Source organism: Arachis hypogaea, chromosome 1, assembly GCF_003086295.3.
Source record: "Arachis hypogaea cultivar Tifrunner chromosome 1, arahy.Tifrunner.gnm2.J5K5, whole genome shotgun sequence".
Lineage (NCBI taxonomy): Eukaryota > Viridiplantae > Streptophyta > Magnoliopsida > Fabales > Fabaceae > Arachis > Arachis hypogaea.
The window spans coordinates 5,235,400-5,254,555 of record NC_092036.1 but is presented as its reverse complement, the minus strand read 5'-3'; positions in this window follow the sequence as shown (position 1 = coordinate 5,254,555).

Below are 19,156 nucleotides of genomic sequence, written 5' to 3'. Positions count from 1 at the left end.
CACAATGTCTTGTTTTCCTTTCTAGTGTGAAGGTGCACGAAAATTTCAGAGTCAATTAGCTCATATTCCAACTCCTATGAATACACACAATGAACAAACACTTAGCTTAAAACAAGTTACAGTGAAATTTGTAATAAAGCACACAGTTGTATTACAAGAATGATAGAAATGAAGTAAGTGAAAATATTACCATTTTCCACAATGCAAGGAGTCACTCTTGTCTGACGCTCTGTTTGTCTTGTTTGTAGTCATGAGAAATTGTAGCAATTTCTAATCTCACGAGAAATCTTCCCATAACTAGGCCACGATGATCTCTGTCATTGCTTGTGTGCATCATTAGATGGAAATTAAAAAAACTAAGACATTGTAGTAAAGCCAAAATTAGCAAATACATATGAATGACAATATATCACATAATACCATATATCTTGAGGATTATGTAAAGTGATTTATTTAAAGTATAAGATAACACAACACAACATAACTGATTATGTCCTAACCAAAAAGATAGATACTGCGTTCAGTATTTTCAGAGGTAACATTATCATCATCGAATTCTTCTTCTTCATCGTCTATATATATATATATATATATATCCATTCCACTCCTTCTTGTCTATCATATTCAATATGATCTCTTATTTTATTTGATCTACAACCATCCAACTGAATTTGCAACTTTTTGAATAATGCAAGTAGTATACTTGTTATGCATTTTGTGTAAGGTGAAAGGATCATAATATCTATATTTCTTTCTACTATTTATCTCAATAATATTATAGTATTTATGTTTCTGTGTTCTATTTTATGGGTTTGGATCATATAATTTACATTTAAATATAAATACTTTGTAGATAGTGTAATAAAAATACTCTAAGTGAAATATGTTATACAACACATTATATTAAAGAAAAGTCTAGGGACCAACAATTTTATTGTATTTTGGCCAGCATGTAATTAATAGAGAAATGTGAGCCATTAGATAAAATCTCACACCATCAAATTATTATTGATAGTTAGTTGATGACTACCAATCATAAATGTTACTGGCCCCTAGTATTACTCATTTATTGACATAATAAACTGGATAGCTCCTACCTTTGTTCATAATGCTCGCCCGCATTGCAATACCTTCTGAACAAATTAAAGCTACGTGAATTTTGAGTGTATAGTTATATATTTTAATAATGTGCAAGTTTAATTTTTTTTATTATTATTGATTGATTTTCGTAAGAACTTTCGGTGTATCTCTTTTTATGTACACACTTTATATCCAACCGGTTGGTCAACATTTACAGAAAAATAAACATTATTTAGTACTTATATCAAAAGTGGCTCAAAAAGTATCGACGTCTCTGCTTAACATTTGTGTTTAACATTAAAGAATCTAGAACGTGACTATGTGAGTATTTAAGGAAGCAATCCGGAAATTAAACCGCACACCACCGCCGCTTTCACATTTTAAAGAAAAAATGTTATATACCATTTTAGTATTTAAAAACATAATTGATAAGTAATAAAGAAATTAAAAATAAAATATTTTACTTTTTATACCATAAAAATTATATGCTAAAAAATGATAAAAATATATTTTCTCTATTTTAAAATGGTTTCACTAATGACATATTTTGTATGAACATAAATAAATTTAATCATATTTAACCACATTTATAATTAATTTCTATATTAAATTTTATTCAGTGTACATTTATTTAAACTTCACATACACTTATACGAGTATAGTATACTTGTATCCTAGCTAGTAAGAATTATCCTTCATTAACTTTTAATAAGTTTACTTATTTTGTGATTGTCTGTAATTTTATAATTTTTTTAATTAAATTTTTGTATTTTAAATTTTTTATTATGTCTCTTTAATAATATTTTTTAAAATCTAAATTAGTATATCTTTTTAAAATAAATACCGCAATAATTTTATATTTTATTTTTTAAAATCAACTACTATACACAAAAAATTAACCATTAAATTAATAAATTGTACGGAATAAATATTAAAATATAAAATATATATTAAAATTATATGAAGTTATATATATATATATATATATATAAAAATTTGATAAAATCTATAAATACTAGTAGAATAATTAAATCTTTGTAATATTTTATTCATTGCCCTTGTGGTCAAATGAAAGGTCCAAAAGATGAATGATGTGTGATTAGGTCGGTCACAATAATCTTTCTTACTTTTGATCCCTTCCCTGTTTTTTTCCATGCATAGACCTAAAGGTTCTTACGTCATCAAAATAGTTCTCTAAATTTTGTAGGGATTCCACCATGTATGCCAATATTATCCCTTTCTTGCTTACGCAATGTTACCTTTTCTGCTTGATTGCTTATGTAAATTAAATGACGATATGCATGGTTCCCCTATGTTGACAAAAATACAAAATAAAAAAATAAAAAGAACTCTATTGTAACATGATGACATTTGCATACGAATCAAAGAACCATGATATTGATATCTCTCATCCTTATATCTTTTTCATTTTATATGGGAACTTGCTTAGTGTTTACTGCATATGTCACTTGGCCGAAATGCATCATCCACTAAACTTACCTCTCCTTTAACCAATTCAAAGTTAAATAATGTACACACTAAACGCTAGATATAAAATCAATTTTATATTATATTCAACATTATAATAAAATATATCATCAAATCATCAATACTAAAAAATTTACATACGATTATATTTATATAAAATTAATAATTAAAAATTATTAAAAAAAATTAACTATAAATTTTATAAAAAAAAATTACACATGAGTTTTCACCCGTTAATATATCCTACAAATATTACGTACCAAAAATATTTCCAATTTGTAATGTTTCCCTTCATTTCAAATTTTCAATCAATTTCTTGTAACTATAAATACTCACCGACATTAGCATCTTTGAAGGTATAAGCTTAAGTCAATACACGCTTTTGGTGATTCCTTGTATTAAAACTCAGTCACCCAACACAATACATTCCTTATGATTCCTTGTATTAAAACTCAGTCACCCAACACAATACATTCCTCTTTTTCAAGGATATATTTATTCCAATAAACACAATGACAGATAACAACATAATAAGCACAACATCATCATGCAAACAAACAAAAGGGTAACTAATTCTAATTCAATCCCTCAAAGTATTTTTCCCCTGAAATAAATGGTGTACTTATCATTTTCTTACTCTCTTAATTTCTTTGAACTCATCATAGGGTGTATATATTTCTAATAACCTTGGAAGCAGCTTCAATTGGAATAAAGTACCAAGGACAAAGCAGCAATCCATTTCAAGAATTACAACCCATCATTCTGCTTTTCCTCACAGCAATATTTTGCCATGCTATTACACTAATAACTTCAAAACTTGGCTGTCAAATTGTCATTATCTTCCATGTTTCTGGGGTACTTGGCTGCGAGACACTCCTTTGGATCCTTGTTGCCCAATTTTGGTGGTGGTATGCGATCATCAATGTGGTTCCATTATTAGTAGTCTTATTGTGCCTCTACCACAAGAGAATTTGTGAGTTCCTCAGGAATCTTCTAAGTGCATGTGTTCATTGGATATTGTTGCTGCTTGAGGCCTCTAACATGGTTGATGATCACATAAAAGATTTGGAAGCACAAGAAAGGTAGTGAAATCACAAGAAATACCATTTTTATATTTTGTATTACTTTGATTGTCACTCTAATTTAGTTATATAGATGACTAGAATTTGTTAGTTTTGAGAATCATAGAAGTGTTGGTGGTGCTTTTGCTTCATGTACTAATGTAACGCAACATCTTATTTAGATTTTTGTGAGTGTCTAGTTATAAAAAATAAAATAAACCCCTTTTTGAAGTGAATTAGCGAATTGCCGGTTCTTATCAAAGACTATTAATCATCTCAAAGATAAAAAAAAAAAAAACAGGGAAATTCATTACAACACAGGAAAATTCTGTAATTTAACGAGTTGAGATTTTATTCTCACCATAGAGGTTGTGGATATATTATGGAACAGAAGGTTGTTGTTAGTTAATATGCACAAATAATTCGAAAGCAGCGAATTGGGTAATAAAAACAATGACAAGTTTTCACAAATATAAAAAAATTATTTTTTCACAAAGTTTATTTGAAGCTTATTAGCTTATACACATACTTTATATTTTCAAAATGCTTGAATATTATTCTGCTGGTTTGAGCACATATAAACTTTCACATCGTTAGAGAGAGGAATGGAACATGTTGTATGTAAATCTCTCCTTTTTGTTTATGCGTTTTAATGGTTTAGTGGTTTTTGTCTTTTTATTTATTAAAGGGATGCTCCGTAAAAATTATTGGATGTATTAATGAATGGTTATTTTTTAATTTTTTAATAAATTAGAATAAAATCGATTCTTTTTATAATAATATCAATAAATTCATATTTTTTAAGAATTTAATTATATTTTTAAATTTTTAGGGATTTAAATGTCGAAAAAACAAAAAGTCAAAGATATAATTGTCTTTTTATTAAAAAAATTAAAGATATTCGATTTAGATGGTATAATTTGATCGGATCAAATCGGATTTAATAATTATAATGCAGACAATTGAGTTTATTATTGTTGTTATAATAAATCGATTTTATTCTGGTTTATAATAAAAAATAAATTATTAATCAATTTAATAAAGATGTCCAATAATAATATGACATGTGTGAACGTTTCTAAAAAAAGACATTTTTAATGTCTTTATTAAAGTGGTCTCTTTATTAATAATAAAATTGTAAAATATGAACGGAGCGTCAGAAGAAAATATTTTGAGTAAACTGAATTGTTACAGATGATATTAGGATTAATATCTAGCTCAATGTGCCAATAAAAATGTTAGACCCATTAAAGAATGTAAAGTCTCACATCATAAACCGTAAGAGTTGATCTGAAGTACAAAAACAGACAATATTTTAAAACGGGTGAATTGCATTGTTACATAACATCTTTAAACCTATGTCCAATTTTTTTACTACAAAACAAAAAAGAGTGAAAACATATGAATATATACAAAGATACGAGGATTGATTTTGATAATTTATATACATAATTGGAGTTATAATTTGACTCACTATTTAAAATTTTAGGAATTAAAATAGTTCAGTTATATTAAAGACTAATTTGATTTTATATAAATTGGTATAAAAAAGTTAGCAAATTGTTTTCTGACATTTGAGTCGAATATGTTATGTGACATAAAAAAAAAAACTAATGTAACTCACAATTATTTTTTTAAAAAACAAATTTGAAATATCTAACTTTCTAAAGTTTGAAAACAAATAGGCTGAAAGAGACGTACCGACGGCGAGCAACAATATGCACTCAAATAACACATGTGTTTAGATTTTCATAGAGGTTTAATTTGTAATAAACTATATATTTAAATAAAATAACTTTTTGTTGAGAGTCGTTTACCATTTTAAATCATCATAAACCAGACACCATAATATATACTCCATTTGCTTTAAAGAATTTAAGAGTTAATATTCATATATATAAATATAAATTATCAAAAATTGCGATCTATGCACACTAAATCCGTTACCATATATATAGTTAATAACTGCACCTGAATTTTCATATATTTTTTTTTTCATATTGAATACAGAATAAAGCTCTTAGGTCTGAACTTCTTGTTTGATAAACATTACAGTTGAAGACTTGAAGCTACGATTGTTGACATGCTTTGAACGAACACTACATAATAAGTGCCTATACCGATATCGATGTATTATATATCCGCAGCTATAATAACTTCTAAATGTGCTTCCTGATTTGCACTTGGACCTTCATTTCCAACTTCATCACAAGGCTCCGTAGTACGGATACAATAATTAGCCACTAGAAGAAGAAGATTATTATGAAGAGTAATTATAATCTCATAAATATGCTTGTAGTAAAAGCACACTCCCACAACTAATATGATAAGGGCGTTAAGGATAATAAACCACCAAAGCTGAGCCACCAGGATCCACAAGAGTGACTCACATGCAATTGTGCCAGAAACATGAAAGAGAATGATCATTGTTATTGAATTTGGCATAATAACAATGTTATGGTTTGTGATTGCTAGTGCAATTGCATGACAAAGAGTAGCTAAAAGGAAAAGTAACATGGTTACATGAATTTCTTGAAATGGATTGGTGTTGACGCCTTCATACTTTATTGCAATTGAAGCTAACTCCAATGTCACAGCAGCAATGTAGACTCTAAGGGGGGTATCCAGGAAACAAAAAGGACAAGTGTAGTTAATAGATAAAATTACGAAATAAAGAACAGTGCAATAATTAACTGATTAAAATAATCTAAATAATTAATATTAAATTAAGAAATAAATATTTAAATAATTTAAATAATCAACTTGATATTTTAAACTGAACATTTAAATAATTTTAGAATAAAAAGATTAAAATAAATAAAATTTGAGCAAACTCTTCATCCATTTCCACCCACAAATATTCAAAGCTTTAATAAATTATCTACTAAAATATTATCCATAATAATATTTATCTATTAAAATAATAATTTTAGTTGATAAAACTATCCAATTTCAAAAATATTATCCATAACTTTTAAATTATCACTTTTAACTTAACCCAACCTATTCATCTGTAATTCTCAACCTTTCCCAACCTCAGTCCTCGACCCTTTACCACCGCCACCACCAAGGCACCAATTCTTATTTGGGCTACATATCCTGGTGCAGCGGTGTTTGACTGCTTGTATATGACTTGCGTTTCCACATCTCTCTTATCCTCCTGCATGGAAATTATTTTTTGTTTTTGTGGCTGAGATGACTCCATTAGGCACCACTCACCAACTAACGGTGGTGGACGCTCATCGCAATGCCAGCGTTCATAATCAGACAGGATTTTGGAGAGTGTGATGCTAAAGTGAAGGAGAAGGCGGTAGACGTGGATATATAAGAGTGGGATGGAAAAGGATCTATTAGATAACAGTGCCTTGTTGCAAGATTCAAACTTCAATTCCAACCGTTTGTTTAAGCAGATGAAAGAACTAAGTGTTCGACCAACTTGATTTTATAGTTGCGGATGGATCAGATCGGATCGGATATAGCCTATAATTCTATGTGATCCGCACTGCACTCGTTAGATCAGATACGCATTTTTTCAAGCCGGATTAAAAGTGAGTATCACGTTAGAGAATAAAGAGAGATTACAAAGAAAGCTGGATTACCTGTGGGAATGGGTGCTACTTCCTGTCATGTTAACGTGTTACTGAACAAATGATAGAATATTTCTATAAAATGGAAATATAAATGTTGCTTACAAACACTAATGATGGGTGGGTTTATATAGAGGAAGTAGTTTATAAGAGAAGTGTTTAATGTAGTAGTATAGTCGGATGCATTAGTAAGAGATAAATATTTAAGCAGTAAGAAATATAACTGTGAAGTGTTTAATGTAGTAGTATAGTCGGATGCATTAGTAAGCGATATTATATTTAAGCAGTAAGAAATATAAATGTGAAGTGTTTAATGTAGCAGTATAGTCGGATGCATTAGTAAGAGATCAGATATATATTTAAGCAGTTTAATGTAGTAGGAGTAAGAAATATAAATGTGAAGTGTTTAATGTAGCAGTATGGTCGGATGCATTAGTAAGAGATATATCATATATATTTAAGCAGTGAGGATCTACATGTTGGTGGGTCTCCAACTTCAGGTGGGACCCACACAACTTAAATAAATAAATAAAAGAAGGGAGCTACTCAAATGAAGATGTAAAAAACATCTTTTTATGAAGATCCTTTGTATAAAAGTGTGATTTATTGATTTGGCCACACTTCAAATAGAAAGAACACTTTTTTAACATATCAAAATCTAACCCTACAATCCATCATCCAAGGATCAAAAAAAAAAATTATTACATGAAGACAATTATAATATCTTCATTGGAGTACCCACCATAAAAGAAGGCATATAGCCACGGGAAAAGAAGAGATAAAGTTAAGAGTCCCTCTTTTTTTGAAAAGGAAGAATTGAACACCTAAAGGGAGAGAAGGGTTTGCTTCGAGAGAAGAAGAAAATTGGGGGAAAATAGTATTGTCAATTTGATCACATTGATTTGATAAATTTGTTTATTTTTTTATAAAATTTTATTATGTTATTTTTAGTGTAGAGATGAATATTAGAATATAATTTGTTAGTTGTATTGTTTTTTTTGTCTGATTTAAAATATTTATTTTGTGAAAGGTTTATATGTTAATTCCATAAGTTTTGACGATGTATTTTGTTAATTGTTGAGATGTCTTAGTGTTACTAGGAAAACTATTTGTTAATTGTATTTTGTTAATTGTTGGATTTTTTGTCCTTTGTTCGGAGGTTTTTTCACATTAAAATTTTGGTATTTGATCATTTAATTTTTGCAATTATATTTGCTGTTTGAAATATCTTTGGTATTGCCTATTTAATTGCACAAGTTGTGAAAAAATTATTTTTGATACTTCTGCTATTAGACAGATTCTTATTTTGAACCTTTGTTGAGTTTTCTCAACAAAGTGATATCTAGACCTCTGATTGTTTATCTCTATGCTGATTAAATAGAAAAAAATATTCATAAACCAAATATGGTCAAATTGAATTCCCAAAATTACTCAATTTAAAAATACTTAAATGAAATGCTAGAATTATTATTTTTAACTAATGGTTAATCATTAATGTTTTAAAATTTAGACTAAAATTTAAAAATATGGTATTAAATTATTAAACTAAAAAACTAAGTTAATAATTAAGACTATAATAATAAAAAATAATAAATTTTATTAATTTTTAAATATTTTTATATTTAATTTAGCTCCTCTCAGGCTTTCGTAAAATAATTTTAAAATAGATATTTGTAAAGAGTTGGATTTGTTTTTATACATATTATATAGTCTAAGAATATAGAAACGACCCAATAAAAATTCGTGAAATTAAATTTTGGTCCTTAACTCTTTATCTAAAATTTAAATTAGTTCTATTCTTGAATATACACACCTGTCTTTATAATTTTTTTTCCTATTCTTATTTAATTAATTAATATCAAAGAGGGATGAAATGACACAAGTCTCCGGGGACGAATCCAGGAGGAAATGCTTAGATGAAATGACACAAGTCTCTGGAGACAAATCCACGTACATGAGAAGGGAGGCGCTTGCGCCTACTAAATTAAAAAAAAAAATAATAATCTCTCTCTCTCTCTCTCTCTCTCTCTCTCTCTCTCTCTCTCTCTCTCTCTCTCTCTCTCTCTCTCTCTCTCTCTCTCTCTCTCTCTCTCTCTCTCTCTCTCTCTCTCTCTCTCTCTCTCTCTCTCTCTCTCTCTCTCTCTCTCTCTCTCTCTCTCTCTCTCATATATATATATGCAGGCTACCATGAGACAAAAGATCTTCTTTCTAAAGAGATTCGATTCGGAACTATGATATGTCCAAGGTCCAATATTAAAATAATTTCAGAGGTTTTCCTTGACTTTGTCCGTGTCAACAAAAAATTCGAAATGCCTCGACTTTTTTAGAATAGGTATAATATATATATATATTCAATATAACAATTATATTTGTTGTTTTTACAAAAATTTATAAAATTTTATCTTAAAATTTATGTTTAAAATAATTTTTTATTAAATTTAATTTGTAACAATATTTATTTTATTAAATTTAATTTAATATAAAAAGAAAGAGGTAAAAATAATTATAAATTAAATTTCTATTATTTATAAAAAGAAAAGTCTAGGGGGCTAGCAATTTTATTGAATTTTGGTCAGCATGTAATCAGCAGAGAAAGGTGAGTCATTAGATAAAATCTCACACCATTAAATCATCATTGATAGTTCTGTGATGGCTACCAATCACAAAAATTGCTGACCCTTAGCATTGCTTTTTATAAAAACATATTTTTTATATACAAGTTTAATTTTTTTTATATTTATATATAATTTTAATTTCAAATTATAAATATTGGTGTATCAATAAGCACTAATGTGCTAATTAATTTATTTTTTTATTATTAAATATTGTATAAAAATAAAATTAAGAGTAAAGGAAAAATAGGTCCCTAATCTTTTTTCTGCAAACATTTTTGTCTCTGACCAGAAAAATACTTTTAAGTCCCTGACGTCCTTAAAAATTGGACTGATCAGTCCTCAAAATGCCGTTAGACCCAACGGAAAAGTTTGACGTGGCTCCCGTAATGCTTGTCACGCGTGGGTCACGCGTACCTCATGACAGACTTCTCTCTCACGCGTATGTGTGACACACGTATACGCGTCGCCATGAATCCTCTATTTCATCGTGAATTCTCCATTTTGCATGTTTTTTTTCCATTTCTTTCAAGTCATTCTTGTCTTCAAAACTTTAAATCACTCAAACAAATATATCAAGGCATCGAACGAGAGAAAAGCAAATTAAATCTAGCAATTTAGGATGTATTTGGAATTCACGTTGGGAAAGAGAGAAGTCCATTTGAGTGTTTTAACGTCCCATTTTTATGTTTGGCAACTTTGTGAAACTCTAAACCTAGAATTGCTTTCACCTATGAAGATACGGTGAAGCAAAAAATTCTAGCTTTTGCATTTATGTTGAGGAAGGTTGATTATAGTTAAAAAATTAGATGAGAAATTCATTCTTTTTCTACTAATTCTACCCTTCATTTTCTTTTATAAAAAGGATGCAAGTAATCATATCACTTTTATTGCATTTTTTTTATTCATATGACAACTATTGTTATATTTTTTCTTCTAATGTTATATTTTTATTGTATTTTTCTATTCATATGACAACTATTGTTAATATACATTTTTATTTTTATTAATTTTTATGATATTTTTATTATTTTTTGTTTATATAAATTCTTTTTTTGTCCTTTATTATACTATATTCATGTTGTGTATAAATTGTTTTATTATTTTTATTTGATTTTATTCATATAAATTTTATTTATTTATTATAATTTTTTGTTCATATGATATATATTGTTGGTTGTAATTATTATATATTATGCTTGTATGAATTTTTTTCCGTTTTTTTTGTTGTTTTTTATTGTACTTCTCACTTTACTTTATTTTTGTTTTTATTATATACTAATGATAAGTAACAAAAGAATTATAAATAAAAAAAAATTTATAGTCCAAAATAATATTAAATTAAAGAGTACAAATGGTACTAAAAAAATAATAGAACATTTCCTTTTTGTTTGATATTATAAAATATATAATACTCTTTTTCATATTTTTTATATATTTTTTAGTGTTTTACTTTTTTGAAGGCAAGAAAGAATGACTTGAAAGAAATGGAAAAAAAGCATGCAAAGTGGAGAATTTATAGTAAAGTGGAGAATTGATGGCGACGCGTACGCGTGACAAGACTTTTCCGTTAGGTCTAACGGATACATTTGGACGGAGGGACTGATTCGTCCAATTTTTATGGACGTCAGGGACTTAAAAATATTTTTCAATGGTTAGGAACGAAAATGTCTACAAAAAAAGGTTAGAAACCTATTTGTCCTTTACTCTAAAATGAGTTAAGATGACAAATTAACAAGTTATTTATAATTTAATTAAAATATTTTAAATTTAAATTTTAAAAATAAAACTTTTTATAAATTATCTCAAATATAACAATAAAATCTAATAATTTTGGTTATTTTTAAAGAACATTCTAAAAAAATTATGTTAATTATTTTCAATTATATTTTAACAAATATTTTTCTAATAAGTAATATCGTGAATTTTTTTTCATATGCATTTAGATTTATAAATATAAAAATTATATTTTGATGTATTCTAATATTCTATGTAAATATAGATTATAATTTAAAGTAATTTTTACCAACTAAGTATTTGCAAAATAAAATTCATGTTATATCATGATTTTTACCGCTTTTTAATTAAGTTTAAAAAATTAATTTTATATTTTTATTTTAAAATTATAAATTTTATAATATTTAAAAATAAATTATAAAAAATATTTTAAATGATTGAACATGTAAAATGTTAAAATAAAAATTTTAAATTAAAAATAAAATTAAAAAATATTAATTTATTATTATGTGTAACAAAATCAATATAAAAATTTACTGATATTTTTTAAAGATTAGTTATTTATAAATATTATTAAATTTATTTATTTTTTCAATTCTATTTAATTAGAAGCAAATTTAAAAATTTATATCCAAAATATTCTTTATCTTCATTCATAATTCTAATAGACAAAAAATATATTTCTTCAATCTTATCTTGAACCTCTTTCATTATTTTTTTAAGATTATTAATTTTTATTTTGATTATATTATCTTATCATATTAGACACTATCTTTTTTCTTATCATTATTATTATGTTGCCTTATTTTATTCTTTTTTTTTTATTTTCTTCTTCTATTCATTCAAATCGCAATTAATTATCACCATATCATTATCCCAACTCTCATTTTTTTATCACTTTAATCCATAATTGCCATTAACTTTTGAGTTATTAAAAATTTGCAAAAGAATTTTCTTTCTTTGATTTAGATATCTAGATGTATACCTATTATATAGATTCTTATTATCTTTCAGACTTACTTGTTAAGTCATATTTTATGACTTTTAGACAAAATTTAAGATATCAAGTATTCAGATTTTTTGTTAATAAAATTATAAAAAAATAATATCAAATATATTATATCTTCTTAAAAGAATAATATTATATGGACACTATTATTTTTAGCTACTATTAACATATACAATTGAATATAAAAATATTACATTGTTGAATATCTCCCCTACCCTTAACACTTATTTGTAATAATTCTTAATCTTTCTCTAAATTTAATATGTCAACTTCTATGTCTCTAACTAATAAAATTTTTAAAATTTTCTTAAAGTTTCATTTAATTTCAAAACAAAATTATAATTTTTATATTGTTATTTTTAAAATATTTTTAGGAAATTAATTTTTATATTTTTTAAATTATAAAATTGAGATAAAAAATAAAAATTTTAATAAATAATAAATTATTAATAAATAAAAAATAAAAATAAAATTTTATAAGTTATTTAATTTTTTTGTGTGTATAGAATAATAAAATTTAAATTAATTTAAGTATAATACTAAAATTATTAGGTTGTTATTACATGTAACAATTAAGATAAAAATTTATAAAAATTTATAAATTTATTTATTTTTTCAATTTGATTTAATTTGAAGCAAATATAAAAATTTAAATTTAAAGAATTCTTGTTCTTGCATAATTTTAATTGCTAAATTTTTTTTTAATTTTATATTCAATATCTTAACTCATCTTTTGTTCCATTATTTTCTAAAAATTTTTAATTTTTATTTCATTATTTTTTACCATTCTCGATACACATATTTATCATTATTTTTTGTAATTAAGTGAAATGAAGATAGGAAGAGAATACTACATATATTCCATAAAATAAGGAAGAAGACAACATGGATACAAATTATGTGTAGAATAAAAAAGTAACCGTACAAAGAATAAAGAAAAATTAACTAATAATTACATTTTTTACCAAAATTTAAGACGATAATTATATTAAACACTATTTATTAATAGGATTAAGATGAAAAAGCTAGGCCAATGAGTAACAGCTCAAATGGTATAATTTTTTCATACTCAATTAAGAGGTTGCGAGTTCGAATCTCCTATCTTTGGTAAAAAAAATGTGAGGCTAAAATTATTGTAAAATATTGAAAAAAATTATTGAATTATTTGAATTAACAAAATTAAATAAATACTGCAATTGTTTTGGAGAGATATGTATACAAGCCAAAATTTAATATGTATTTGTAGGTGAACCATGAACAAGCTTCAAATATTAATAAGGTTTTAGTTTTTATAATTTTACTAAATTTTTAATTAAGTTCTTATAGTTTTTTTTTAATTGGGTTTTTATACTATATTAGATTTTGTAACTAAGTTTCTATCGTGACAAAAATATTGGAATTAACAGAATATTCTGTTAAACAAAACGAATATACTTAACACTTGACTGAATATTTTATATCATTTATCAAAATATTTCGTTAATTCTAATATTTTTGTCATGATAGGAACTTAATTACAAAATTTAATATGGTATAAGAATTTAAAATAAAATTTAAATAATTAGCATTAAACATAATTTAAAATATAAAAAATTAAAAAAATAGTAACCTTTTCATAAAGGTCTCTGCCCATTCTCATCGCAGCTTCGGAAGTACCTTGCCTTCCATCGCAGAGACTGCTGCATCACCTCTAGAATCCGCAGAATTAATAAATAATTAATTAATAAATTAAGTATTATTTAAAAAAATTAAAAAATTAAATTTTATAATTTAGAAAAAAAATTAATTAAAATACGAATTTTAACATTAATTTTAAAGATTTTATCTCAAAATTAGGCTAACGAGACGAACTGATTGGACCGAACTCGTATTGAGCCCAAGGCCCAAGTATATAAGGAAGACTTAGCTCTCCTTTTCCCAACAAACAGAAGATCACGCTGAAGGGAGGGGAGAAACCATCAAACCCTAACCCCAAATTCAATTCAAATTTCAATTTTTCGTAACTTTCAATTCGGAGCTTTGATTGACAAGCCGTTAGCGGCCGCACGTTCGTCTCAGAATTTTCTACAAAATTCACATATCAATTTGTTATGCATTTTCTGTTCATAGATTCTCCTCTGTATATATATAGATAAATAATGTTTAATTATCTTAGAGGCTTTTTGGAAAATTAGGTGTTTTCTTTATGCATGTTGTGTTATCTTGGGATATATACTTATACTTATATATGTATTTATACTCCGGCAAGCCTTAGTTTCGTAGGTTCCATCTAAAGCTTGATATTCTGTATTTTAGTACTCAACTCTTTGCATATACTCACGTTTTACTCTTATCTTTTCTCCAGTTTTACATTTACGAGTATAATGCGCTTTTCTTTTCGCGGTTTTTGCTTAAACATTTCTTTAAGGCTCCTAGTTACAAATTTCTTCAACTATATCTACATATATATTTTATTCTTAGAGGTCGTAATACCTCACCACCTTTATTTTACGACTTAAGTGTAAAGCTCTGTTTAGTAGGATGTTACATTATGGTATTAGAGCAGTTCGTTCCTGTAGAGCCCGAGGGACGGACCGACTATGTTTCTGAACATACTTTAGTTGTCTGTACATGCTAAATTAGGTTATCTAACTGATAAATGTGGCATGAATTTTCATGAGCATGCATTTTCAGTTAATAGGGAAACTTGCTGCACTTGCTAAATTCTAACCTTATCTAGCTTCTAAATCTTTTTGTTTTTTCTAAACTTTAAAAGAGAAAAAGGCTTTTTGCTGGACCGATGAATGTGAACTAATGTTCACAACTATAAAGAAACTCTTTCAAAACCACCAAGAGTGGTTCACTTTCGAAATTTACAGTCGGCAGTCTAACTAAGATAAATAAATATTATAATTGAATCCAGAGGAATTAGAAAAGATTCTATCAATAGTTAGCAAAGAAAGAAAAATAACTCAATAAAACAAGCCGAATCTTACGTCTTACACAAATCATTTTATGGCTTCGTCGAGTCAAACTGATCCAGAGCAACCTTCGCTGTTTGAGCTCCATCATTTTTTTTCTTTGACCTTTTTTTCCTTATTGTCTCCAATGCTTGTCTTCTTCTTTCTGTAGCCTGTCTTTTATTTGTTCAGATCTGAAAGTTCATAAAATAAGTTTGAAGGAACCTAAAATGAAAGTATCAATAAAGTAAAAGAAAATATAATTCGAGAAACTTACTGCTTGTGAGATTGTGTTTGCTTTTTTGACACCCTTTGCGGTTATTTTCTTTTTATTATGGGTGTTTTCTCAATTTCTTTTTCTCTACAACACAGACAAAGACATTAAATTTATACCGAAGAAAAATATAAGCAAGAAAAAGACACTAACAATCAAGGGAACGACACTGACAACACCACCGAACCGAAAGAAATTCATACGCCGAACAAAATGTTCACCAAGAAAATGCAAAAACTAAACCAGATGAATATCATACAATCATATAAATGAACATCACCCAATACTTACTGGCTTTCAGATTTGTTTGTGCCCTCTGAATCTGTCGGCACATGCTTTCTTTTTTTGCTTTGTTTTTTAACCACCTTTTGTGGTTGTTTTCCTTTTTTTTTGTGGCAGTTTTTTCAATTTATTCTTCTCTGCAATACATAAGAACAAACGCATAAGAATAACTTTAAGCAAATACAAGTTAAATGAAATCAATATGAAGATCAAACTTACTGGTTTTCAGATTCACTTTTGCTTTCTGAATCCGTTGGAGTGCTTTCATTTTCAGTTGTAGTTTCTGAATTCGTATCAACAAGCTTTTATTTTTTAACCACCCTCTTTTGTCTTGTTCTCTTTGCTGGTGGTGTTTTGTCGGATTCGGATTCAGTTTTAGATTTAGAAAATCTTTCTTCTGAAGAAGAAGAATCCAGATAATAATTTTCTTTTTTTTTTCTTTTTCTTTCTTATTTAGCTTCTTTGTTTTTCTTTCTTCCTTCTTTATGTTCTTTCTGTATGGAAGTCCCTAAAACATAAATTTATTTAATGAGAAATACAGTAACAATCAGCTGAATCAACATTAGCAACCAATTGAATCACATAATAGTAATGTGCTGAATAGAATGCCATAAAACGTGATAATTATTTAATGATCAAAAAATATTTTTGCATGCACAAAAACTCAATTGAAGACACTAACAATCAGGTAAATCAAACGGATCATACCCACTGAACCGAATAAGATTCATATGGTGAATAAAACGTGATAAATATTTAATAATGAAGAAAAGTGTTTCTAAATGCACAAAGATTCAAATGAACACACTAACAATTGCAAGTAAGGGAAATAAATTAATTATAACCTAAAACACAAGTTTATTTAGTTAGTAGATTATTTTAGAAGCATTTGAAATAAATTTTAGGAGAAATTTTTTGTTTAATTTACCAATGGGTCAGTTGCTTCCCTTGAAATCCGGTCAAGCATCTTTTGCTTTGTCCAATGGGCCACCCACGGTGCTGGGGGAACATCAGGTCCGAACGGGCGAGCAAACTTGCTTTCATGGAAGTATATCAGCGTCGAAACAAAAACACAGCCATCAACAGACTGTTTTGTTTCCTTTCTCTTGTTTTCTATTCCTTTCATCAAGAAGTTGAGCACATGTTTTGCCCCTTCCACTCTTGGATGTTGTCCACATGAAAGATAGGCGACTTATGTATCGGGGAGGCCACGCTTACCGTGGTCGGTAGCAAGAAGCACTTTTGTATGAAGACGACAAAAGTCCTTTTGAATTTTTTCCAATTATCCTCCCCTTCAACGCTCATATCCAGCACATTCCTTGTCTTCCGGATTCAATTTTGAGTAATCAACCTTGTCATAAAAAAGATTTTCTACAATATTTTAATAGAAAAAAATCAACCAAAAAGGTATAGCAATGAACGGAAAATAAGCAAGAAGTGGAAAGTGTATTACTGCCGTTGTTTATGCCTAGTGCAACGGCTACCTTACGAGGAGTTATGTATATTTTTTCTGGAGAGTTTTTAAGCATCCCATATACTCATCAAAGCAATCAATCAATTCTTTCAATAGGACATGAGAGACATTTATTTTTGGCACATGTGCTAGCACACCAAATCCCATTTGTTCAACTATATCTCTCTTTTTTTACTCATATTCCTCAATATTGTTGCTATTGCCTTTGTTTGGCATCTGCAATCATGAGTTTTTTTGCAAGTTTTGAAACAAAATGTGAGGATATATTTATAATACAAAATAAATATTATTTGAACGAAAGCGGATAAATGTATTTAATGTGTTTACGTTATAGTGTGGCTTCTCCATTTTTGTCGCCATTGTGTTGTTGTGTTTTGCTGTAATAAAAAAATTTGGTCAATACTTTAGTCAATACACTGAAAAGCACAAGCATGCAGTAAATATCAAGTTTAAAGACATAGTTACACTATCCACCGAACTGAATGAAAATAAGAACAAATTCGATTCAAAGCCCTAGTTATATTGTAAAAATGCAATAAGAATAAAGCCTAAACATTGAACACACTAAATAACTAGTGAATAAGAATAACCAAGCCCACCAAACCGAATACAATCCATGTGGTGAATAAATCATTATAAGCTTTCAATTATTATAAATAGTATTTCCTCATGCAATAGAAGTTAACTGAATAGAGTAATAATTAATTTCAAAGACTTAGTTACACTATCCACTGGACTGAATGAAAATAAGAACAAATTTGATACAAAATCCTAGTTATATTGTAAAAATACAATCAGAGTAAAGCCTAAACCATGAACACACTAAATAACTAGTGAATGAGAATAACTAAGCCCACCGAACCGAATACAATCCATGTGGTGAATAAATCATGATAAGCTTTCAATTATTATGAATAGTATTTCTTCATGCAAAGGACTAGTTATACTGTAAAAATACAATCGCAATACGTTGATCTATTGTACGAAGCAAATCAATCCAGTAATCTTAAAATGCAACTAAGAGAAACACTGCATTGCAAGATATCAAATGAACAGTAGCTTTTTTCATACATTTGTTAGTCTCTGTTGCTATTTTTGTTCGTTTTTGTTTGTTCGTAGCAAAATCTTGTTGCGATTCTTCTTCAGTAGTGGTTTCCGCAGAGAACTTGACTGAAATTTGAGTGATTTTGAGAGATATTCGAAGAGAATGAGTGGTTTCGTGTTAAGGAGGAAGTAACGTTTTTTCATAATGAGCGTGAAGGTAACAAGGGGGTTCAGGCGCGTGTTTTCATGCTTTATTAATGCACGTGACTCTATTTGGGTTTGGGGCAACTTAGTTATATGATTACATGGATGTGTAGTAGGCCTATTATTATTTATGTGTATAAATTTAAAAAATATGAGTATAAATTATATTAATTTATATGTACAAATTTTGATAAATATAAGTGCAAATTATTACCCCCGAAATGGATGCTCGTTGTGATGATATTAGTAGTACTATTGCTACTTCCTGTCATGTTAGGCTTGGTTTGGTAAAGCTTTTCAAAGAGGTGCTTGTGCTTTTTAAAAGTTCAAGCTCCTCATTTTGTGTTTGGTAAATAAAAAAAATC